Source organism: Zingiber officinale, chromosome 11B, assembly GCF_018446385.1.
Source record: "Zingiber officinale cultivar Zhangliang chromosome 11B, Zo_v1.1, whole genome shotgun sequence".
In the NCBI taxonomy this organism is placed as follows: Eukaryota; Viridiplantae; Streptophyta; class Magnoliopsida; order Zingiberales; family Zingiberaceae; genus Zingiber; species Zingiber officinale.
The window spans coordinates 23,225,283-23,230,495 of record NC_056007.1 but is presented as its reverse complement, the minus strand read 5'-3'; positions in this window follow the sequence as shown (position 1 = coordinate 23,230,495).

Sequence of the window (5,213 nt, the reverse complement as noted above, 5' to 3'; positions counted from 1 at the left end):
CTCTTAAAGACCCACTTACACCCAATGGGTTTTACCCCTTCAGTTGGATCAACCAAAGTCCATACTTGGTTGGTGTACATGGATTCCATTTCGGATCTCATGGCCTCTAGTCATTTCTCGAAATCTGGTCTCATCACAGCTTCCTGATAGGTGGTAGGCTCATCCTCTATGAGCACAATGTCATCATGGTCAGACAAGAGAAATGAGTATCTCTCAGGCTGACGACGTACCCTATCAGATCTGCGAAGAGGTATGTCTACTTGAACTGGTTGTTGTTCCTCAACTCCTTGTGGAACAACATCATCCACAACACTTTGTGGTTCCAGTTCAGCTTCCATCGAGGCTTCAGTGCTATTGTTCGCATCTTGAACTTCTTCAAGATCGAACATGCTCCCACTAGTCTTTCTAGAAACAAAGTCCCTTTCTAGAAAGACCACAGTCTTTGCCACAACTACCGTATGCTGACTGGGAATGTAGAAGTAATATCCCTTAGTTTCCTTGGGATATCCAATAAAATAGCACTTGTCGGATTTGTGTCCTAACTTGTCTGAGACTTGACGTCTAACGTAAGCCTCACAACCCCAAATCCTCATGAAAGACACCTGGGCATCTGTCCCAGTCCATATCCTATATGGTGTCTTTATCACGGCCTTGGATGGAACTCGGTTGAGTATAAAAGCTGTCGTGTCTAGAGCATAACCCCAAAGGTATGTCGGAAGATCTGTGTGACTCATCATCGATCGCACCATATCTAATAGGGTACGATTTCTCCTTTCGGATACACCATTCCACTGTGGTGTTCCAGGAGGAGTGAGTTGGGATAGGATCCCACACTCTGCTAGATAGTCATGAAACTCATAGCTAAGGTATTCTCCACCTCGATCGGATCGAAGTATCTTAATACTCTTGCCAAGCTGGTTTTGTACTTAATTCTTGAATTCTTTGAACTTTTCAAAGGATTCAGACTTATGTGTTATCAAGTACACATAACCATATCTACTGAAGTCATCAGTAAATGTGATGAAGTATCTATAACCGCCTCTAGCAGCAACATTGAAAGGGCCACATACATCACTATGTATGAGTCCTAACAAATCAGTTGCTCTCTTGCTGTGCCCACTGAAGGGAGTCTTGGTCATCTTACCTCGTAAGCATGACTCGCATATCTCATATGATTCAAAATCAAATGAGTCCAACAAACCATCCTTATGGAGCTGGGATAAGCGCTTGTCATTTATATGACCTAAGCGACAGTGCTAGAGGTAGGTTTGGTTCATGTCATTTGACTTGAACCTCTTGGTTTTTATGTTATAGATAGGGCTCTCGAGGTCTAGAATATAAAGTCCGTTTATCAGAGGTGCACTACAATAGAACATATCGCTTAAAAAGACGGAACAACATTTGTTCTTTATTATAAACGAAAATCCTTTCTTGTCCAAACAAGAAACTGAAATTATGTTCTTAGTCAAGGCAAGCACATAACAACAATCATCTAATTCTAGTACAAGCCCAGAAGGCAGAGATAGATAGTAAGTTTCTACAGAGCAGCAACCCGTGCTCCATTGCCTACTCGTAGGTCTACCTCACCCTTCGTCAATGCCCTGCTATTTCTCAACACTTATACATTAGTACAAATGTGCAAAGCACATCCGGTATCTAATACCCATGATGAAGAAATAGAGAGGTTGACTTCTATAACATGTATACCTGAAGTAGAAATCTTATTTCTCTTCTTCGTAAGATCTTCCAGGTATTCTTTGGAGTTCCTCTTCCAGTGCCTCGCTTGTCCTTGATATAGGTGACAAAAATGTTCAATCATATTGTAAGCGCCCATCAACTCATGTTGCTTCTGAAGCTCAGAGTTCATGGTCGCGAGCATAAGACAGGACACATCTAATGCGTCATCTTGATGCTTCTTGTAAGCATCTCGGCTTGCTCGCGTGCCTCCGGAATGGGCTGCTCCAGAACGTACAGTTTACGTTCTTGGGTGAGAACTATTCTCAGGTTCCTGTACAGTCCAGGAAATTTGCTCCGTTGAGCTTGTCCTTCTTAAGGATAGAATGCAGAGAGAAGTTGTTCGTGTTTGACGTCATGGAAATTCTACAACAGAAATAAATGCAGAAATAAATATCATATTCTTTAAATCATTTAATTAGGCCTTCAACTAAATGATGCTCCCACTGAATTCTATAATTCATGTGGGACAAGATCCACATTATACTAACTCTTGAGTTAGCTTTGGCTAATACGCCCAAGACTTAGTATGATCGGTAGGTAACAATTACAAATTACATCTCTATGCAACTCTTGTTTATAGGATCAAAATCCGCATTTATATTAAAACTCGAGGTAGCTTTGACTAATACGCCCGAGAGTTAATATATATGTGATTTTGACCTATCTTTCCAACCGTTGGAAGAATGCCTATAGTTATACTCGATCCAACCGAGTTAACTAGGAATATTCAATCTAATTGAGTTGTACTCACCCATGCGTTGATAGGCGGGACCAAGATTGCCCCTCCGTACCCTACCAAGATAGTATGTGTTGCTCTGCTTTGGCAGATTCAACAACAACATGCGATCGAGGTAGTGGTAGGTATCACGGCATGGTAGGCATTACGAGTTGACGTGATTTAGATCTAATCTAAACAATGATACGTATCATATACTCGATAGATCTAATCTAATCGAAGGGTGCATCATATGCACGACTTAGATCTAATCTAATCTAATCGTAAGACACTAATTAATTACTTAATTAACTAGCATGCATCACATACACACAAAACAATTAATTAAATAATTAATCAAATAATTTTGTGATTATGTCATGGCCCTACTACAATCTTCTCAAGCCAATGAGAAGATCGGATGGTCAACCTAAGGTCAACAGCTTCTCAAGCTTCTTCGTTTGACCACCTTGTGTTGCTCGCGCCCTCCTCGTAACTCCGTCTCGAGTGGACCTTCCACAGCTCCAATTTTGTACATTACAATTTTGAAACTCGAGTTACATTCGAGTCTAAATCTAATTTACAACCAGAATATAAGAGAAAGGCACGACGCGCAGGTCGCGAATAAAATAAAAAATAAAAATACAAGTACAACACGCACATCACATCATGGCGCGCAGGCCGTATTATGAATTACAACACAAATTGTCCAATCGAATTGGGTCTTTGGGCCATGACTATCACAAAAATAATATATAATTCTAAATTATATATTTTTCATATTTTTCTATAATTTTTCATAATTTTATGAGTAAATTTTTCCCGGCGGTCCCGATTAGCGATTTCGGGCGCAATCGCGGAGCAAATCCCCTTGCGGGGTTAGGGGCAGTACCCCTACCCGCGATCTAACCATCGTGAGTTGCTTCTAAGCGATCCAAGAGCGCCTTAGCCAGCTGTCCCAAAAAATTTTGGGGCAAAACTTTGCCGTTTTGGAAAATTCTTCTCGGTAGTCGAAGCCTACAAGTGCCGAAACACTTGTGCTTCGCTTCTACGAGAAAAATACCCATAAAAACTCTAAAAACCATAAAATTATAGAATATCACAGAACTGAATTTTTGTCATAAAAATAAAAACTAAACTCATACAAGCTTCGCACGTGGCTTTGATACCAATGTTGGGGTTTTCGGGCCGCGAAAACCGCTTTTTCGTGTCATGGAAACCCCGAAACCCCCTAGCCATTGGATCCGTGCAAAGAAAACTTTCGAAAATACGAGTACGAGTTTCAAACTATGATCTACAGTAGATCTACAAAGGAAAAACATTTTATACCTTTGAAGCGTGCCCTCGCAAATCCCGCTCGTCCAACGGTACGCCGGATCTCGAAGTTGTCAACGTACACAACTCTCTAGTGATATCCACATGAACAAGAAGTGTTCTCTAACACTCAAGGATGGAGAAGAGAGCACCACAAGTGTGCTAGCATTCTCTAGGGCTCTCGGGTAGGATTGGAAGAAGATGAAAGGAAAAGAAGAGAACACACTCCTCTAAAATCTCTATGTGACTTTCACTAACCTTTCTTCTTGGATTAGATTCACTCTCCTTTCTTCTCCCTTACTTGAAAGCCACGACCAAGAGAAGAGAAGGAGCAAAAAGAGAGCTTAGGAGGAGGAAGATCACTTGAATGAGAGTTACACTTGCAAAATGAAACTCTTTTCATCTAATTAAGTGGTTTGTAACCTCCATGGGATACCAAGAGTCACAACTCTTGGTAACTCCCATGAGGTGGCACTTCACTTAAGCAACCATGATGATGTGGAGCATCATCATTGGTCCACTTAATGCCAACTCACCAATGAGGTGGCATAAAGTCAAGTCAAACTTGACTCTTCATCTTTCTCTCAAGTCAAGTCAAACTTGACTTAATCTCTCTCATGGTTGATCTAATCCAACCATTTAATTCAAGCCAATTTAATATAATAAATCTAATTCATTTAATTAAATTGATTCAATGAGTCATAATCTAAATTAGACTCATTGAACACATGAATCAACTTGAGTCCAACTCAATTAGCCCAATTATGATTACTCTTAATCCAATTTGATTCATCAAATGAATCTAATCCTCTTGGTTCATCATATGAACCTAATCTCCATCCACTTGTTCTTTGTGTGTGACCCAATAGGTTCTTGTAACGTTGGCAATGCCCCTAAACTCATTTAGAAACATAAGTAATGAGCGGTATCTAGCAATACATCATTACTACCCAAGTTACAAGAATGTTGAGATCCAACATCACCTTGTGACTACTAATTGTGACTCCTCACAATATATGACAAGTGTCCTTCTATCCTAGACATCTAGATTGATCAATGTGAGACATAGACCGTGTCATCCTCTAATCAATCTAAATCTTGAACTCCAAGTAGACTCACTCAATCAAATGAGCTCAATATCCTATATTGACTCATTTGGGCATGGCCATGCACTTCGTGGTCTCACTCTATCAAGAATACCGATGTCTCTCCCGTCATATAGGAGGGATAGATCCCATCTACATCACTCACATCCCTCCACATAATTTGTTACATACCCAGTAATCGCCTTTATGGTCCACCCAGTTACGGGTGACGTTTGACGAAACCAAAGTACATAACTCCTTATGTAGGGAACCATGGTGACTTCAGGTCTAAGGACTAGTAGTCATACTAATAGCCACATGAGAAAGTATATGACACTCATATAACGATCCATGATACTTTC